This window comes from Apium graveolens, chromosome 9, assembly GCF_009905375.1.
Source record: "Apium graveolens cultivar Ventura chromosome 9, ASM990537v1, whole genome shotgun sequence".
NCBI lineage: Eukaryota > Viridiplantae > Streptophyta > Magnoliopsida > Apiales > Apiaceae > Apium > Apium graveolens.
Window position 1 is genome coordinate 127647737 of NC_133655.1, and position 22580 is coordinate 127670316.

The window sequence follows — 22580 nt, forward strand, 5'->3', positions numbered from 1 at the left end:
TGCTACACTCATTTGTAAAATGCCCTGCCAAGCCACATTTGAAATATTTGAATTTTGACTTATCCACCATGTTTCTATTTGGCTTGGCTGCTCCAAAGTTCTTTTTGAACTTGAGATTGGCAAATCTTTTTGAAAGGAATGCTAGGTGCTCATCAATGTCCTCCATGTCATCTTGGCTCAATGAATCTTCATTTTTTGTAGCTAGCCCCTTACCCTTGCTTTCACAGACCTTTGAAGTTGATTCCACAGCTTCCATCTTCACTTCCTTCTCCTTTTCCAGATCAGCAACTAGTGCAATGGATCCTCCTTTCTTCTCTCCTCTCTCCATTCTTTCATCCTGCTCTATCTCAAGCTCATAGGTTTTCAGAATGCCATACAGTCTCTCTAAAGTAAACTCCTTATAATCATGTGAATTTCTGAATGAGACTGTCATTGGTTTCCATTCATTTGGAAGAGATCTGAGAAATTTCAGATTGGAGTCTTTAGTCTGATAGACTCTTCCATGCAACTTAAGAGCATTTAGTAGTTTTTGGAATCTACTAAAAATGTCAGTGAGTGATTCACTTTCTTCATTGTGAAAATGCTCATATTGCTGAATCAGGAGCTGTATTTTATTTTCTCTTACTTGCTCAGTACCATCACAGATTATCTATATTGTGTCCTAAACTTCCTTGGCAGTCTTGCAGTTGATGATGTTATCAAACATGTATGCATCAACACCATTGAACAGAATGTTCATGGCCTTTTTATCTTTCCTGACTTGTTCAATGTCAGGATCAGACCATTCATGCCTTGGCTTTGGAACAGATGGCTCATTTCCTGTTGCAGCTCTCATTGGAACATGAGGGCCTCTTTCTATGCAGTCCACATAGGCCTCATCTTGAGAGAGCATGTGAAGATGCATCTTTACCTTCCAACGATGGTAATTATCTTTATCAAGAAAAGGAATCTTGACTCCAACATCTTTCTTGTTCATCTTGCTGAATTGTTTTGATCTTTAAACTTTTTATAGATTAAGAGCTTGCTCTGATACCAATTGTTAGTCCCTTAACAATGTAGCAAGAATTACAGAAGGGGGGTTGAATGGAATTCTTGAACCTTTTTCTTGAAATAAAAATGTTCAACTCGATTATTGATATATTTGTTTTGATTAGCACAATGCGGAATATAAACTTAAATGAATCAAAACACAAGTAATTAAAAACAAGAGTCGTTAAAAACTTTCTGGTGGATTTAAACAATTCCACCAGAGAGATATATATAATATATCGAGAGGACTCTGTGTGCAGAAATGCTCACAGCTGCTTACAAATGGAACTACTGGGAATACAGGAAATGCTAAAGATTATGCTTACAAAGATTTCTCTGTTTTTGTGTTTCTCAGCTATCTCAGTTATTTTTCTATTTGCTACTCACTTGGTTTATATAATACCAAGATTACAAAGTCAAAAAGACTGAACAAATATAAAATCTAACAGTCTTAATCTTTGCTGCTTTTCGTCCTCTATTACCCAGTTAATGGGCTTCCACAATGTGTTTGTATCCAACTCGACGGCTGTGTGTCAGCTTTCACTGTTCAACTGATGTTTAAATTCTTGATATGATCATCCATCGACTTTTAGATCATCCGTGGATGACTTAATTGATCATCCATCGACTGCTATGTTAAACATCCGCTGATAATCATTTGATCATCCGTCGAAGGCTTTGTTAATTATCCGTCGGTAGCTACTTTGGCACTTGACTTCATTTCACTTATACATAATTACAAGACATTACTTATGTACGATTAATCAACCTATTCTGCATATCTAGTTAAAGTCAACATGACTTATATGCTACTACAGATTCTATACAAAGGTGCATACATCACTGTGCTACAAACTTACTATTACATAAGCTACTCACTCGATGGATAATAAGTTAATCATCCGTCGGGACTATAATGAGTTATCTGTCGGGACTATAAATTCTTATCCGTCGAGTGCTACATTATTTCACTAAGTAAAATCTACTTAGATGTTTTGTTTAGTTAATCATCAAGTACACAACATATTCACAATAAGATTTTCAAGAATGGACCTTTCACTCCTATGGTAAGAGTTGAGGAATCTATAGATGGAGACATGGTCATACCAGCTCATTAAGCTCCTAAAGATCCAGCCGAGTATTTTAACCCTAAAAAGGAGAAAGTCTCCCCGGACAGTAGCTTATAATTGATATTGATTGAGTCACTTGACAATGTGATGTATAACAATATTGTCAACTGTGACACTGCTAAGCAAATATGGGAGAAGATTGAAATACTCTGTGAAGGAACTGAAGAAGTTAGATCTAATCAAAAAAGAATACTGGTTTCATAGTATGAGGGTTTTATGGCTAAGCCCAAGGAAAGCATTACTGAAGTGTTTAAAACATTTAATAAGCTGATAAATGACTTGCAGCTTCATGACAAGTACTATGAAGCTGAAGAGGTGAATCTAAAGTTCTTTCTTACTCTCCCTGATCATTTGGAACAGAAAATCTCAGCAATCAGGGAAGGGAGAGAGTTGAGCAGGATAACTCTGGAAGTTCTATATGGAATTCTTAAAACCTATGAACTAAAGATGATTCAAAGGCAATCATTGAGATCTGGCCAAGGACATATTGTAGATGGTTCAAGTGCTTTAATAGTAAATGAAGGCCAAACATCCAATGATGAACCCAGATCTCATACCTAAGTTGCCTCAACAAGTGAGCAGAGAACAATTGATTCACAGGAGCAAGTCATACTAGAATTGGAAAATGATGAGTTCTACACTCTTGAAGAATTGGATGAGCTAGATCAGTCAATGGCCTATCTGACTAGAAAATTCTCTAATATTAGAGTAAGGAAGCCAAGATACTTCAAAAGTAATGGACAGTCTTTTAACGAAGACAGCAGCTGGAAAGAGAAAGGGAAGTACAATTCTGATAGCAAAAGTGGTTAAAAAACTGGATCTGTTGACAGATCTAATATAAGGTGCTTCAGTTGTGATGAACTAGGCCACTTTTCTACAGAATGCAGGAAACCCAAGAAGGAAAAGAAAGATAAGGCTTATCTTGAACTTGAAGCAAAGTATGAAGCCCTTCTACAGAAACAACAAAGCAAATCTTATATTGCAGAAGGTAAAAGTTGGGATGATTTTGAAAATGATGAAGATGAAGAACTTGGAAACTATACACCCATGGCCTTGAAGCAAGGAGAATCATCTTCATCTAAATCACAGGTACCAACTCTTACCTTCACTGATTTAAATGAGAATCAATATAAGGAAACTGTTGAAAAAATGAGCAAAAAAATGTTTCACATTCATACAAGCATGGTTGCTGCTAATGAAGAAGTTAGCAGATTAACAAAGTTAAATGAGAAGCTTAAAAGTGAAATACAAGAAGCTGAATTGTTGATAGTGGATCTTGAAGCCTTGAAATAGGAAAATGGCTATCTGAAAAACAAGCTCAAGTGTGCAAATGAGATTGAGGGTGTGCTGAGAGAAAAACTGGAGAAAAGTGAAGTAAAGTTGAAATCCTTCAAGAATGCATCTGAATTGGTTGGTCAGTACCATGAGAAAAATAAACCATGTGTAAACATTTCCATTGGTCTTGATTATAATACCTTAAACAACAAGAAGAAAAACACTGGTGATAGAGGAAAAGCAACAAAGAGTGAAAATGTTCCAGCAATGCTGAAAAATTATGGGTCACCAATATTGAGACTTGTGAGGTAAACTTCAGTGAAGAAGAATTGATTATCAAGCAAGAAATTATATATGAGGATAATGAAAAGAAGAATGTAGATTCAATTCAATCTTCCAAGGCTGAAGAAAATCTTATGGACAACCAAAGTACCAAGACTCCTATCAAAGAAACCAAGATTGAAGATGCAAGTAAGAAGAAGAAAAATAGAAGCGGAAGAATTGGGAAAAAAAGCAACAATATGAACTATGTTGTAGATATTCCTGGCAAGAAGTGTGGAATATGTAGTTCTACAAATCATCTAACTCATCTTTATAAAAAGGGTGTTAGTAAGCCAACTGAAGGAACTTCCCAATACAATGAAGCAGATTTAGATGATCCCTGCTCATTCTGTGATAAGTTTGATTGCATCCCTTGCAACTTGAAAGTGATGAAGAGTTGTCACAAACTGAGAGTAGACCTAAAAGAAACACAAATTGAGTCTACATTAGGAATGGAAAATGCACAACAATCATTGAACTCTATTTTATCTGAAACAAATCACTCTACTTCTGCTAAATCAGTTAACAAGAAGAAAGTACCCAACACTGCTTGGGTTACTAAACACACCTGAATCTCATTGTGTGCAGGGCAAAGTGAAGAAAGTCATATGGATCATTGACAATGGATGTTCCAGACATATGACAGGTGATAAGGCCCTGCTATCACAGTTCGAGGAGAAAGCTGGCCCATTGGTGACCTTTGGAGACAACATCAAAGGATTTACAATGGGATATGGCAAGATTGTTTCTGAAAATATTGTCATTGATAATGTAGCACTAGTAGCTGTTCTTGAGGTGAATCTTCTCAGTGTTAGCCAATTTGCAGACAAAGGCTTTGAAGTTTTATTCAACAAAGAAGAATGCACCTTTATCAGCAAGAAAACTGGTGAAATTGCTCTGAAAGGAGCAAGGAAATGAAGCTTGTTTGTTGCAGACTTGGACTCAACAAATAAGGATGGTATTTGCTGCTTCTACACCAGGGCATCAGAAGAACAAAGCAAGCTGTGGCACAAGAAGTTGTCTCACTTGAATTTCAAGGCAATTAACAACTTAGTCAAAAAGGAGTTAGTAAGAGACATGCCCAAGCTGGAGTTTGCTAAATTTGAAGTCTGTGAACCTTGTTAGAATGGAAAGATGAAAAGATCTAGTCACAAGTCAAAAACTGTGAATTCTATTAGTGCACCCTTGCAACTTATTCACATGGACTTGTTTGGACCAGTAAATGTCTTATCAATCTCAAGGAACAGATATGCACTTGTGATGGTGGATGATTTCTCAAGATTCACTTGGGCAGAGTTCATGTACTCTAAAGATGAAACTCCACATATCATAATTTAGCACATCAAGAAGATAGAAAAGCAGGCTGAAGATTTCAATTGTGTGAAAAGACTGAGAAGTGACATGGAACAGAATTCAGAAATGGTATATTAAGTGAATTCTGCAAAGGAAAAGGCATTGTTCAAGAATTCTCAGCTGCCAGGACACCTCAACAAAATGGAGTAGTTGAAAGAAAGAATAGAATATTGGTTGAAGCTGTTAGAACAATGCTGCAAGATGCCAAGTTGCCAACAAATTTCTGGGAAGAGGCTGTCAACACTGCATGTTATACTCAAAACAAATATCTCATTAACAAGGCACATGGCAAGTCACCCTACTTAATCATGTCCAAGAGAAAGCCTACTGTAAAGCATCTTCATGTGTTTGGAAGCAAGTGTTACATTTTGAAAGACAATTCTGAATATGTGGGAAAATTTGACTCAAAGGTCTTTGAAGCAATTTTTCTGGGATATTCACTGGAAAGAACAGCCTACAAAGTTTATGTGACTAATCAAAAGAAGATTATGGAAAGCATAGATATGACCTTTGATTATGAGAATTGTCCGGGCTTGGAATGCCTTGATGATAAAGAAGCTGAAGCCCTTATATTTGAAAACCTCAACATTGATAGTGATTCTGATGGAGAAGATGAAGTCAATGCACAACAAATGATGAATGAAGAGTCTACTGAACAGGGAAATCATGGTAATGGAAGCTCATCTCAAACACCTGATCTTGATGGTACAAACTCGGGGGGAGAAAGAGAAGAAGGATCTACCAGTCATAATAATAATGGAGAAAATAATGAAGACACAAGTCAATAAACTCACACTAGGAAATGGGATAGAAGTCACACCAGAGAAGTAATTATTGGTGATCCTACTGCTGGTGTGAGGACAAGAAGTGCAACTACAAATGAGTGCCTACATGCATGTTTTCTGTCTCAAGTAGAGCCTAAGAAAATTGATGAAGCTTTGCTGGATCCTGAATGGATATCTGCCATGCAGGAAGAGCTGAATCAGTTCCTGCATCAAAGAACAGAAGCATTATTGGAATAAAATGGGTGTTCAGGAATAAAATGGATGAAAATGGTATAGTTACCAGAAACAAAGTAAGGTTGGTTACAAAAGACTACTCACAAGAAGAAGAGATTGATTATGATGAAACTTTTGCTCCTGTTGCAAGACTTGAAGCTATAAGAATTTTTCTAGCATTTGCTGCACATTCAAATTTTAAAGTGTATCAAATGGATGTCAAAAGTGCCTTTCTGAATGGTGAGCTAGAAGAAGAAGTTTATGTGCAACAGCCTCCTGGCTTTGAGGATTCAAAATTTCCCAACTTTATGTATACGTTACTCAAGGCTCTATATGAACTAAAACAGGCACCTAGAGTTTGGTATGACACACTATCAGATTTCCTATTGAAGTATGGTTTTACTAGAGGAACCATAGACAAGACTCTCTTCTACAAGAAACATGGTGAAGATATGATCCTAGCTCACATCTATGTAGATGATATTATCTTTGGTTCTACTAATGAGAAGTTGTGCCAAAGATTCTCCAAGCTTATGCAAAGTGAATATGAAATGAGTATGATGGGGGAACTGAGTTACTTCCTTGGACTTCAAGTCAGCAAAAGAAGTGATGGTATCTTCATCAGCCAAACTAAATATCTCAAGGATCTTTTGAAAAAGTTTGGAATGGTTGATTGTTCAACTGCATCTACACCTATGTCTACTGCAACAAGGTTGGATGAAGATAAAAAGGGAAATAGTGTAGATATCTCAAACTACAAAGGGATGATTGGATCATTGCTTTACTTAACAGCAAGTAGACCAGACATCATGTTTGCAACATATCTATGTGCAAGATTTCAAACCAATCCAAAAGAATCACATTTGATGACCGTAAAGAGGATTTTCAGATATTTGAGGGGAACTCCAAACTTGGGATTATGATATTCTAAGGGAACTGGTTTTGAAGGTGTTGGATATATAGATACAGATTTTGCTGGATGCAGGTTTGACAGAAAAAGTACCAGTGGAATCTGTCAATTTCTTGGACAAAGACTTTTATCTTGGTACAACAAGAAATAACAATCTGTATTAACTTCTACAGCTGAAGCTGAATACATAGCTGCAGGGAGTTATGTGCTCATGTGCTTTGGATTAGAAATCAGCTAATGGATTATGGCCCAGTGTTACACAAAATTCCTATCATGTGTGACAATACTAGTGCTATATCTATAGTAGCTAATCTAGTTAATCATTTTAGGACAAAAAGCATTGATGTGAGGTACCATTTCATTAGTGAACATGCTACTAATGGTACCATTGAGCTCATTTTTGTACCAACAGAAAAACAACTAGCTGACATTTTTACTAAACCTTTGGATGAAGCAACTTTCACTAGACTTGTATGTAATATATAATAGATGATGTCAAAGATTACTAAAGCTGACAATGTCATTAGCAATCAGTTAAGCTTGGGGCCAACCCTAAGTAAGTTGTATTGTTATCTAAATTTATATTCTGTACTTGTAACACTTAAAGTCTGTAAAAATGCAAAGGAGTAGACTAGAGTCTTTTTACTAAAATAGTATCAAGCCTAAGGATTCTATCTGGAAGAAGATCAAGAAGATCATACCTCAGAAGAATTTTGAAGAAGCTTGGAGTTGAATTAATCTATTTGGATAAAAGTGTTCTAAGTCAAGATTTCTACAAGTCACAAATTTAATGTTATAGAGAAGTCATTCGGGAACTCCAGAATGACTTATCGAGAAGTCATTCAAACTCTAGAGAGTACCGACAGATAAGCAATATCTACTCGACGGATGAGCTATATATCCACTCGATGGATGAATAACATCTACTTGATGAATGAGCAATATCTACTCGACGGATGAGCAATATCTACTCAACGGATAAGCAATATCGACCGGGAGTAGAGAAGTCAGGAAAGCTACTCGAGAACTCAGAAAGATATGGACAAGTCATTCCTTCACTAGAGAACTCAGAGTTATCGACAAGTCTATATCTATCCGAGAACTCAGAGATATCTACAAATCAAGTGAAGTTATGAAGACTAGAGATCTCGATGAGCTGAAGACCTTTACAAGCCAAACTCATTATGGAGTACTAGAGATCTCGATATGCCTTTATACTTATCGAGATATCAAGTGTTCAAATGAATCAAACTGGAGATCTCGAAGTACAGTCTCAAAGTACAGAATTGCAGATCAGTTTAATATTCAAGATAAACAATCAACAAACAATCCAACAGCTGGATTGACAAGTCTACAAAAAGAAGCTTGAAGAGTGTGCAAGATCAATGGCAAAGATTAACTGACAGAGGAAGATTAAAGTAAACACGGGATACTAAAGATATGCTAAAACAGAAATGGAAGATTTGTTTTTCTATAAATAGAAATGACAAGTGACAGTTTAGAAAAGCTAATAGCATGTTTATTATCCACTGTGTAAACCAGCAGTTAACTGAGCTATAAAGTTAACACTGGTCCTCTAGTTAGAAGTAACAATTTAAATCAAAATTCTTGTAACACTCTCGAGAAGAAGCTGAGCTCTTTAACTTCAAAGAGCTTAAAATTTTTGTAACAAAGCATCTTAATTTTTAATACAAAAATTAAGTGAGTTTTGAAGATCTGTGTTCTTTATTTTGTGCAAGTTTAATTTCTGCATGAACACTTTTCTATACAAGATTTAATTTACTTTGTTCAACCGTTATCTTTCAAGAAAAGCCTAAAATCAGAAAAATACATTCACCCCCCCTGTGTTTGATTCATTACCTAACAAGTGGTATCAGAGCAAAATCTGAAAAAAAATAGATTCAAGATCTTGGAAGAATGAATACACGGAAAATTAGTAGCATCAAAATTCCCACCTTTGACAAAGCTAACTACACTCTTTGGAAAAAGAAAATGATGTTGTTTATCAAGATGGCCAATCCACTCTACACTCAGATCCTCAAGAATGGACCTTTCATTCCTGTGGTAAGAGTTGAGGAATCTACATATGGAGACATTGTCATACCAGCTCATTATGCTCCAAAAGATCCTGCTGAGTATACTGATCCTTAAAAGGAGAAGGTTTCCCTGGATAGCAGTTTACAATTGATATTGATTGAGTCACTTGATAATGTGATGTACAATAACATTGTTAACTGTGACACTGCTAAGCAAATATGAGAGAAGATTGAAATACTCTGTGAAGGAACTGAGGAAGTTAGATCTAATTAAAGAAGGATACTAATTTCACAGTATGGGGGTTTCATGGCTAAGCCCAAGGAAAGCATTACTGAAGTGTTTCAAAGATTTAATAAGCTGATAAATGACTTGCAGCTTCATGACAAGTTCTATGAAGCTGAAGAAGTGAATCTAAAGTTCTTGCTTACTCTTCCTGATCATTTGGAACAGAAAATCTCACCAATCAGGGAAGGGAGAGACTTGAGCAGGATAACTCTGGAAGTTCTATATGGAATTCTCAAAACCTATAAACTAGAGATGATTCAAAGGCAATTGCTGAGATCTAGTCAAGGACATGTTGTGGATGGCTCAAGTGCTCTAATTGTTAATTAATGCCAAACATCCAATGATGAACCAAGATCTCATATCTCAGTTTCTTCAACAAAGAAGCAGAGAACAATTGATTCACAGGAGCAACTCATACTAGAATTGGAAAAGGATGAGTTCTACACTCTTGAAGAACTGGATGAGCTAGATCAGTCAATGGCCTATCTGGCTAGAAAATTCTCTAACATTAGAGTAAGGAAGCCAAGATACTTTAAAAGTAAAGGACAGTCTTTTAACAAAGACAGCTGTTGGAAAGAGAAAGGGAAGTACAATTCTGATAGCTAAAGTGGTTACAAAACTAGATCTGTTGACAGATCTAATATAAGGTGCTTCAACTGTGATGAACTAGGCCACTTTGCTACAGAATGTAGGAAAACCAAGAAGGCAAAGAAAGATAAGGCTTAACTTGAACTTGAAGCAAAGTATGAAGCCCTTCTGAAGAAACAGCAAAGCAAAGCTTATATTGCAGAAGGTAAAAGTTAGGATGATTCTAAAAATGATGAAGATGAAGAACTTGGAAACTATGCACTCATGGCCTTGGAGCAAGGAGAATCATCCTCATCTAAATCACATGTACCAACTCCTACCCTCACTGATTTAAATGTGAATCAATATAAGGAAACTGTTGAAAAGATGAGCACAGAAATTTTTCACATTCATACAAGCATGGTTGCTGCTGATGTAGAAATTAGCAGATTAACAAAGTTAAATGAGAAGCTTGAAAGTGAAAAACAAGAAGTTGAATTGTTGACAGTGGAGCTTGAAGCCTTGAAACAAGAAAATGGCCATCTGAAAAATAAGCTCAAGTATGCAAATGAGGTTGAAGCTGTGCTAAGAGAAAAATTGGAGAAAAGTGAAGTAAAGTTGAAGTCCTTCAAGAATGCATCTAAATTGGTTAGTCAGTACCATGAGAAAAATAAACCATGTGCAAACATTGTCATTGGTCTTGATTATAATACCTTAAACAGCTAGAAGAAAAACACTAGTGATAGAGAAAAAGCAACAAAGATTGAAAATGTTCCATATAACGCCCTCCAGACCCGGGGTATAATTCTGGGGGTTACTAGCTAATCACCCAACCTGTAAAATTTGATTAACAAGTAATAAAGAAATGAATCTAAACCCCTTTAACACTAACCATGATCTTTTTAGGTTGAAGTATGAAAACAAGAACCACTAACTACTGTATTACAAACCAAATTCAAAATCTTACAAACTCTCTTTATTACAAACCATTGTCTAACCAGTTTTAAACAAATTTCATCTTTTATTCAAACACACACACTAACTATCTACACTCCACCTGTTCGGGTAACTCAAAGCTTTCTTCCTGGACTGGGATCAACACATTGGGTATGAGAGGATCCTAAGGCTTGACCCGCTTCTTTACCACTCGAGTCCTGATGGGTTTCATATTCCTTCTTAACTGAAAATAATAAGGTGAATAACAACAAAAAGGGGTGAGCCAAAAATTGCTCAACAAGTCTACAAAATATAAACAGTGTTTAAGCAATTTAACTGAAACGGTAATTCGGGTATATCAGCAAAGATATAACCCCGCGAGAGTAGAAAGAAGGCCATTACTGGCGAGTACAAATGAATTAAACTGGACACAAGTTCGCATCTATACCCTGCTGATCAGCCAGGATACAGTGCAGATATATATCCCACTATATAAATCTCGTCGGGCACCCAGGCACTACGGCCCATCTAAAGTATTCGATTATGTCCCGGTCCTTAGGATTAAGTAAACTTAATCCCCCAAAAGTATCACTATCTAATCCATGGAGTAGTAACCGGAACAATCGGTATGCTTTGATATATTCTAATCACCTAAATATATCAATATTTATGAGTAACAATTGGAATATGAACAATGAATTCAAATGAAAAGGAGAAATCAAGAATCGAAATGAAATATGAACAAGAGTCAAAAGAGTGCAAGCGCGATTATAATTTGAAGAAATATCACTATTCTGAAATTAGAATAGGGGAAAACCTTGCCTATGGCGCGACTCACTGCAAATATATCACCTTTGTCTATCACCGACTCAACTTGCCTTGCTGGCTTAGCTTCTGTTAGAGAAATAGACTGGTTTAGTCATTTTGTACTTCAATTGCGCCTTGAACCGACTTCACATCGTTCATATTGTACCCATGCGCTTATGACTGACTCGTATATTATATATTAGCAAGTAAGAATCGATTAATCATATCTTACACATAAGCACATAATCATTTTTAATAGTCAAAATAATTTTTAGAATCAAAATCGACTTGATGATCGCTCAACTAATAATTATCTGACTCGTTTCCTATTTTTCGGAATTTTTCGGACTCGTCTCGGCACGCAACTCGACTGATAATCAAACAAATAACAAATTCAACTAATTTCTAGAAGAAATTAGCCTTTAATATTATTTTTGATGAAAAGAATTCATTTTTCTGAGTCAAAGGGCTTTCGTTTCGCTCGAATCGGACTAACGGTCTATTTATTATTCAATATATATAATTATTACTAATTTTTAAACCCTAAAATAATTTTTAAATAATTGTTTAAGAAAAAAACAGAATTAAAAATAATTTTTCTATAATTTTCTTAATTATTTATTTATTATTTATTAATTATTTAAAAATGATTAATTATTTTGATTAATTATCAAAATAATTAATCATTTTTAAATAATTAATAAATAATTTATAATTAATAAATAATTTAGAAAATAATTAAATCTAATTTTTAGGAAATATTTCAGAATTATATATAATATAAATCAATCAATTAAATAATTAATTAATCAATTTATAAAATAAATAAAACTGATTTTTAAAATTATTAAAAATAAAAAGTAAAATTAATTTCCAGAAACAATTGTCAGAAACCAATCCCTGACAATTTCAGATCAAAACCGGGTTAACCAAACGGGTCAACCCGGTTACAATCCGGGTCTTGAAGAACATGACCGGATTTTTCCAGAAACCGGCCACTGAAGCAGATTTCGACAAGCCAATTTCAGGCCAAAAACAACACAGTTTGGTGTGGTTTTTACTGGGTTTCAATTCCACATAACTGCAGCAACTCATCTCCGACAAAAACATACCAAAAACATCCCGTAATCTTCAACTCCGATCAAACCAACATCAACTCTGGCCGAAAATACGAAATCATTCATTTGTACATGAAACTCGATGATTTATAGTGCAAATCAAATCTAAGAACACGTAGAATCAAAGCCCTAACATCTTAATAACCAAATATTCACAGAAATTACAGAGTTATGATTTGAAAATTGGACATAAACCCTAATAATCGAACTTTGTTATCCAGGTATCGTTTGTTCAATTAAACACCATGAATCGATTACAAATAACATCAGGAAGCTATATCAATCATCAAAACATCATAATAACCCTAATATCAAAAAGTCCTAATTCGAGTATAAACCCTAGAAATCGAAAATCAAAAACTACGAATCAAAACATGAAATTGATGCTAGAAACAGAAAGAACAGATTGAAACCTTCAATTTGGGTACTTGAATCACTTGTTTTGGTGCTGTAATCTGCTCAAAATCACGGCTTGAATTCTCGACCCGAACTGGTTCTTCCCGACCCGGTTTGCAGATAATTTAATTAATTTCTGATTTTTAATGATTAATTATAATTAATTAAATAAAAATTAGGCTATTTATAGTAGTAAAATTAATACTCCTAAATAAAATTAAGGCCCTAATTCTACATCTTTTAAAATTAATAAGCCCCTAATTTTATAATTTTTGAGTATTACAATTTAATTTATAAATATTTTATATATGCAATATATATGCCAAAATTTCCCAAAAATTGTGAATAATGTAAAAATACAAAGAAATGGTATAAATAAAAGTCCTATAATTTTATAAAAATTAAAATGTGATTTTTATGGGGTTTTTAACACCCAATGGGGCCCGGAAAAGTCATTTTTCGCAAAACAAGAAAATTTATAAAATACCTAGATGTTCAGACTAATGCGATGGTAAAAGCCGTTTGATGAAAAATAAGGCCCATTATTTTATTTGAAATACCTGCTTTAAAATCATGATTCAGGTCGTAAAACGTTTAAAATGAAAGCTATAAATCAAAAATTAAATACCTGAAAAATATCTTAAAAATACCGGGACGACACTGAATGCACGTAACACATAGCAATTAGGGTTTGACAGATAATTCCACATAAATGACATATTAACACACATAATTTATTATGAATATGATATAGTATAGACGTAAATTTCCCAGACGTTACATTCCAGCAATGCTGAAAAATGTCGGGTCACCAATATTTAAGACTTGTGAGGTAAACTTCAGTGAAGAAGAATTGATTATCAAGCAAGAAATTGCAGATGAGGATAATGAAAAGAAGAATGAAGATTCAATTCAATCTTCCAAGGCTGAAGAAAATCTTATGGACAACCAAAGTACCAAGACTCTTGTCAAAAAAACCAAGATTGAAGATGCAAGAAAGAAGAAGAAAAATAGAAGTGGAAGAATTGGGAAAAACAAAAGCAACAATCTGAACTATGTTGCAGATATTCCTGGAAAGAAGTGTGGAATATGTAGTTCTACAAATCATCTAACTCATCTTTGTAAAAAGAGTGTTAGTAAGCCAACTGAAGGGATTTGTAAATACAATGAAGCAGATTTAGATGATCCCTACTCATTCTGTGATAAGTTTGATTGCATCCCTTGTCACTTGAAAGTGATGAAGAGTTGCCACAAACTGAGAGTTGACCTTAAAGAAACAAAAATTGAGTCTACATCAGAAAGGGAAAATGCACAACAATCATTGAACTCTATTTTATCTGAAACAAATCACTCTACTTCTGCTAAATCAGTTAACAAGAAGAAAGTACCCAACACTGTTTGGGTTACTAAACATAACTGAATCTCATTGTGTGCAGGGAAAATTGAAGAAAGTAATATGGATCATTGACAGTGGATGTTCCAGACATATGACAGGTGATAAGGCCCTGCTATCACAGTTCGAGGAGAAAGCTGGCCCATTGGTGACCTTTGGAGACAACAGCAAAGGATTCACAATGGGATATGGCAAGATTGTTTCTGAAAATATTGTCATTGATAATGTAGCACTAGTAGCTGTTCTTGAGGTGAATCTTCACAGTGTTAGCCAATTTGCAGACAAAGGCTTTGAAGTTTTATTCAACAAAGAAGAATGCACCTTTATCAGCAAGAAAACTGGTGAAATTGCTCTGAAAGGAGCAAGGAAAGGAAGCTTGTTTGTTGCAGAATTGGACTCAACAAATAAGGATGGTATTTGCTGCTTATACACCAAGGCATCAGAAGAACAAAGCAAGATATGGCATAAGAAGCTGTCTCACTTGAATTTCAAGGCAATTAACAACTTAGTCAAAAAGGTGTTAGTGAGAGACATGTCCAAGCTAGAGTTTGCTCAAGTTGAAGTCTGTGAAGCTTGTCAGAAAGGAAAGATGAAAAGATCTAGTCTCAAGTCAAAAAATGTGAATTCTATCAGTGCACCCTTGCAACTAATTTACATGAACTTGTTTGGCCCAGTAAATGTCTTATCTATTTCAAGGAACAGATATGCACTTGTGATGGTGGATAATTTCTCAAAATACACTTGGGTAGAGTTCATGAACTCTAAAGATAAAACTCCACATATCATAATTGAGCACATTAAGAAGATAGAAAAACAGGCCGAGGATTACAATTGTGTGAAAAGACTGAGAAGTGACAATGGAACAGAATTCAGAAATACTACATTAAGTGGATTCTGCAAAGGCAAAGGCATTGTTCAAGAGTTCTCAGCTGCCAGGACACCTCAAAAAAATGGAGTAGTTGAAAGAAAGAATAGAACATTGGTTGAAGCTGCTAGAACAATGCTGCAAGGTGCCAAGTTGCCAACAAGTTTCTGGGAAGAGGCTGTCAACACTGCATGTTATACACAGAACATATATCTCGTTAACAAGGCACATGGAAAGTCACCCTACTAAATCAGACCAAGAGAAAGCCTACTATAAAGCATCTTCATGTGTTTGGAAGCAAGTGTTATATTTTGAAAGATAATTCTGAATATATGGGAAAATTTGACTCAAAGGTCTTTGTTAGATATATTTATGATGTCATGTCTAATCTGATTTTTTTAGTTTCAGAACTTATTATCAGAACTTAACTGAAAATCAGAACTTACTGAAGACAGGAAGTTATCAGAACTTAAGGCGTCAGAACTTATATCAGGACTTAAGTGCGGGTACACTTCAGATGAGGAAAACAGCTGATTTACAGGAGAGGATCTGGATTAAACAAGTAAAGATATGCATGAAGAATTGGACAACTATAGGACTGCAGTAGATAATCTCTGATTGATGTATTCTAGGAAACAGAATCATTATCATATCAATTAGTAGTTATCTTGTAACAGTGTATTATATAAACACAGATTAAGGTTTACACTATATGTGTTATCATCACGAGAATATTATTTATTGTAACTCTAGAAGCTCTTAGTGATATCATACATCACTGAGAGAGTAGATTAAACCTACTGTAACATAGTTTGATATATTCAATAAATTTGTTTTCTGTTACATACTTGTGTTTATAATCGAATTGATTGTAGATACTATATTTAACCCCCTTCTATAGTATCATTGAGGCCTAAAAAGTGATATCAGAGCCAATCTGTTAAGCTTACAAACAGTTAAGATCCAAAAAAACAATCAATCATGTCTGATCAAGAAAAAATACCAGACCCTCAAGAACCTGCAAAGGTTCAACCCATTCAAAACACCAATAGATATGAAACCATCAGGGTTCCTTTTCTCTGGGTGTCTGAGTACCCTGTATGGAGTGTGAAGATGGCCATGTTTTTGAAAGCTACAGATCCAGAATATTTAGACAGAATTTATGATGGTCCACACAAGCCCACAAAGCTTTCTATTGCAGTTGGGAATGAGCCACAAAGGATGATTCCCAAAGAAAAGAGAGAATTCACCACTGAAGACATCTCTTCACTGGGCAAGGATGGAAAAGTAAGACACTTGCTTCATAGTGAACTTGACAATGTCATGTCAAACAAGGTGATTGGATGCAAGACTGAAAAAGAAATCTGGGATGCATTGGAAGTGAGATGTTAAGGAACCAATGCCATCAAAAAGAACATGAAGACAATACTCACACAGGAGTATGAGCACTTTGACTCAAAATCTGATGAGTCACTAACTGATACATATGATAGTTTCACAAAGCTGTTGAATGATTTGTCACTAGTGGATAAGGAATATGATACAGAAGATTCAAATATGAAATTCCTACTAGCTCTTCCTGAAAAGTGGGATTTAAAAGCTACTACAATAAGAGACAACTATGAACTTGCTGATATGTCTCTTGATGAAATCTATGGGATGCTCAAGACTCATGAACTTGAGATGGAGCAAAGAAAGAAGAGGCATGGAGGGAAGTCTAAGACAGTTGCTTTAAAGACTGAAGAAAAGCCAATTGTCTCTAGGAAGGCAAAAGGAAAGGCTCTCATCACACAGTCTAATTCAGAGTCATCAGAATTTGATGATGATAATTCAGATTCTGAAAATTTATCTGAAGTGGATGTTGATGAAGAGATGATGCAACTGTGTGCTCTTATGGTGAAGGGTATCACAAAGATAGCCGACAAGAAATTCAGAAAGGGTAAGAAGTTTTCCAGGAAAGGTGGAAGTTCTGACAAGAAAGGGTTCAGAAAGTCTGAAGGCAAAGGAGGAAAGTCTGACAGTGGAGACAACTCAAATGTCAAATGCTACAATTGTGGTGAAAGAGGCCACATCTCTCCTGATTGCAAGAAAGGAAAAGGTGATAAAGGCCAGATACTTATCACAAAGAAGAAAAATTGGGCAGACACTTCAGAATCTGAAGAATAGGTGAACTATGCCTTAATGGCAAATGCTGATAGCAGTTCTGATGCTGCTAAACTTGAGGTACCTCTATCAACTCTTGCTTTTGATACAGAAGATATTACTGAGTTGAGATTATTTCTGAAAAACATTTATATGATCTATAGAGATCATACTTTAGAGAATGAAAGATTAAAATCTGAAAATCTGAATATCTAAAGTACAAAAACAGAAATAGCTATCTTAAAGAAGAGTTAGTCAAGATGAACACTATTCAAACAGAGAGAGATAATGTTATGTATGTTAAGAATGAATTGCTTAAACATAATGATTATCTAAAAACTGAATTAGAAAAGGAAAGAGAAATCATCAGGACTTGGACTAACTCAGGCAAAACAACTCAGAATATTCTAGGTAGTGGAAACTGGAAAGAGGGGTTAGGTTATAAAGATGGTAAAAGTGAGAAAGGGACTTTGCCAATTAAGCCAAAGGTAAATCTTGTTAAATTTGTTGCAAAAACTGTTGTGTCTCATTCTGAAGAGACGAAAGACTCTAAAACAGAAGTCAAAGAAAAGTCAACTTCTGACAAATTAAAACAGGATAAACCAGCTTTGGTAAACATTGGCTTAATGACAAAGAAGCAGCTTAAGTATAAGCTGAAAGAGATTAAAAATGTGAACAAGGTAAAGGAAGCTAGGAAAAATAGGAATGGAAAGGAAGGTGTGAATAAAAGTAATAATTATATGCCTGTTCCTAATGCTCCTAGAAAGAAATTCTATAATTGTGGAAACTCTAACCATCTTGCTTCTTTTTGCTGGAAAAATAAAGATATAAACTCTTTACCTCCTAGATCAGGAGTTAAGAGTCAGTCTGTTAGGTTTAAACCACAAAATCCTTGTTTTCATTGTGGTAGTTTATGGCATTCTATTTATACTTGTAAGGAATATCATAGTTTGTACTATGATTATTATGAAATAAAACCTTCTTTAAAGAAAGTTAGTGTAATTCCTTCTAGTATAAATTCTGATGCAAAGTCTGATATAAAGCCTGATAAAAAGCATGTTAGCATAAACTTTGAAACTAAATCCGCTGCAAATGCTAACAAACTCAACAAGGCCAAAGGATCCAAGCAAGTATGGGTCCTTAAAACTAACCAATAGTGGTCTTTGTGATTGCAGGACAACAGGAAAAAAATCCTGGTTCTGGACAGTGGATGTTCAGGACATATGACTGGAAATAAAGCCCTGCTATCAGACTTTGTGGAGAATGCTGGCCCATGAGTTTCTTATGGAAATGGCAACATGGGAAAGACTCTGGGATATGGCAATATCAATCTTGGAAAATTTCATAATTGAAACAGTAGCTCTTGTCTCAGGACTTAAACACAATCTGCTAAGTGTGAGTCAAATTTGTGACAGAGGTTATCATGTGGATTTCTTTGAAGAACACTGTGAAGTTGTAAGTAATTCTACAGGAAAAGTGGTTCTGAAAGGTTACAGACATGGTAATATATATGAATCCAGACTTTCAATAAATTCTGATGGTTCTGCAATCTGTCTGTTAAGCAGAGCATCAATTGAAGAAAGCTGGAATTGGCACAAAAGACTCTCTCATTTAAATTTTAACAACATAAATGAGCTAGTAAAGAAAGATCTTGTGAGAGGACTGCCAAAATCAATATTTGCTCCTGATGGTCTTTGTGACTCATGTCAAAAGGCAAAACAAAGAAAATCTTCATTCAAGAGCAAAACTGAATCCTCAATTCTTGAGCTTTATCACTTACTGCATGTTGATCTATTTGGTCCAGTCAATGTCATGTCTATTGCAAAGAAGAAATATGCTATGGTTATAGTGGATGAGTTCACAACATACACTTGGGTGTATTTCTTGCAAAAGAAGAATGAAACTACATCTACTCAAACTGATCATGTCAGGCAGCTGGATAAGTTAGTCAAAGATTCTGTTAAAATAATAAGAAGTGATAATGGCACTGAGTTCAAGAATTCAATCATGGAAGAGTTCTGCAAAGAGCATGGAATAAAGCATGAATTTTCTGCACTTGGAACTCCACATCAGAATGGAGTTGTAGAAAGAAAGAACATGACTCTTATTGAGGCTGCATGAACTATGCTTGATGAAGCAAAGCTACCAACCTATTTTTGGGCTGAAGCTGTGCAGACTGCTTGTTTTACACAGAATGCTACACTCATAAACAAGCATGGAAAAACACCATATGAGGTGGTGAAGAAAAAGAAGCCAAATATGAAATACTTTCATGTATTTGGATGCAAGTGTTTTGTTCTTAAGACTCATCCTGAACAGCTATCAAAATTTGATCTAAAAGCTGATGAAGGAATTTTTGTTGGATATCTACTTTCCACAAAAGGCTTCAGAGTCTATAATTTAAGAACAAGGGTTGTCATGGAATCTATCAATGTATCTTTTGATGATAAAAAGATTACTAGTCTTGAAGATTTCAATGATCATGAACAACTGAGATTTGAAAATGAAGATGTAAATTCTGATTCTGTAAATTCTGATGACCTAAATCCTGATTCTGTAAGTTCTGACGGGTAAAATTCTGATGTCATTGAAATTGCGGTAACTGCTCCAAAGGAAAATGCACCTGTTCAGGGGGAGCAAGCTGATGATCATACCATAAGTCAAGACTCTCAAGAAGTATCAGAACCAGTCACTGACTCTTCAAGTTCTGATTCATCAAGTTCTGATGAGCCAAATTCTGACAATTCTGGAAACTCTAATTCTTCAATTCCTGAAGGATCCAACTCAAATTATGGAATCTCAGAGAGCATAACTTCAGGGGGGGGCATCATAAAATGTTGATGGAGACAGCATGGGTCATGGGGGAGGATCTAGTTCTAGAGATCAACTTCCATCTGTAAGGAAGTGGACTAAATCACACACACCTGACTTAATAATTGGAGATCCTGAAGCAGGTGTCAGAACTAGAACAACAACAACAAATGAATGTCTCTATCATTCCTTTCTATCTCAGACTGAACCAAAGAAAGTGGAAGAAGCTCTTCAAGATGCTGATTGGGTGCAAGCAATACAGGAAGAGTTAAATGAATTTGAAAGAAATAAAGTCTGGACCCTAGTACCAAGACCAAAGGACAGATCCATTGTTGGCACAAAATGGGTGTTCAGAAACAAAACTGACAGTGATGGCATAATTACAAAAAACAAAGCAAGGCTGGTTGCTAAAGGTTACTCTCAAGAGGATGGTATTGACTATGATGAAACATTTGCTCCAGTTGCTAGATTGGAAGCCATAAGAATCTTTTTGGCTTATGCTGCTCACAATAAGTTTAAAGTCTTTCAAATGGATGTGAAAGGTGCTTTTCTCGATGGAGAATCGGAAGAAGAGGTATAAGTTGAACAACCTCCAGGCTTTGTAGATCCAAAATTTCCAAATCATGTCTACAGGCTTGACAAAGCACTTTATGGCCTTAAGCAAGCTCCAAGAGCATGGTATGAGACCTTAACTCAATTCCTTCTTAAAAGTGGATTTCACAGAGGAACAATTGACAAGACTTTATTCTACCTCAACCATGGAAAAGACTTACTTTTTGTACAGATATATGTTGATGATATCTTATTTGGTTCTACTAATTCCAAACTGTGTGAGAAGTATGCGAAGCTAATGCAGTCAAGATATCAAATGAGTATGATGGGAGAACTCAGCTATTTTCTGGGCCTTCAAGTCAAGCAAACTGAAGAAGGCACTTTTATCTGTCAATCCAAGTATACCAGAAATTTACTGAAGAAATTTGGAATGCAAGATTGTTCAACTGCATCCACTCCCATGGCCACTGCAACCAAGTTAGATAAGGATACTGGCTGATCCAAGAGAACCTCACTTATTAGTTATGAAAAGAATTTTCAAGTATCTTAAGGGTACAGCTGATCTAGGATTGTGGTATCCTAGGGAATCAGATTTTAAGCTAATAGGTTACTCAGATGCAGATTTTGCAGGATGCAAAATAGACAGAAAAAACACTAGTGGAAGCTGCCAATTTCTTAAAGGCAGATCGGTTTCTTGGTTTAGCAAGAAACATAAATCAATTTCCACATCAACTGCAGAAGCAGAATATATTGATGTAGGAAGCTGTTGTGCACAGATTCTTTGGATGAAGAATTAGTTACTGGACTATGGGTTAGAATTTTCTAAAATACCTATTTACTGTGATAATCAAAGTGTTATTGCTATGACAGGAAATCCAGTTCAACACTCAATGATAAAGCATATCAGCATTAGGTACCATTTCATAAGTGAACATGTGATGGAAGGTACAGTGGAATTGCATTTTGTTCCAACAGATCAACAACTAGCAGATATCTTCATAAAACCACTATGTGAAGCTACTTTTACTAGACTGGTAAATGAACTTGGAATGGTTTTAAGTTCTTTCTCAAAATCTGTTGAGTTTTTGTTCTCATACATCAGACTTTATGATCAGTGTTAACAGATTTTCTTATCTCAATATAATTTGTGCTTAAATTGTAACATATTAAACACTACTTATTATCTGATGTGATTCTATAAACTCTGAAAGTGTTTTGAATGTTCTGTGACTATTCAATCAAATGAGGATTATCTTATTAGATGCTAACTTAGTAGTCTTTAACAAACTATGTATCTCATGTTTGAATTAGTTATTTATGTGGAAATCAATAACACAAGCAAATTCTGATTTTGATCTTAGTCAAATTTACTTCCTGTATCTTATTACTAAGTCACAAACTAGATTGTTGCTTCTTATCTGTCAAATTCTGATGTCAGTAAATCTTAAAGATGAACTACATGCTTGATAAGCCTCACTTATCTGAAGAAAATAAAAAAATTGAAATCATGTACTCCTTTGAGATCTATAGTAATTTATGTGAAAGGGAAGATCCAAGTGCATTGCTGGTATTAAGTAATATCCATTAGTAAAGCAAATTAAGTTTTCTTGGTGACTTTTCACATTCTCTAATTACTGGAGAAATATTCTGATAAC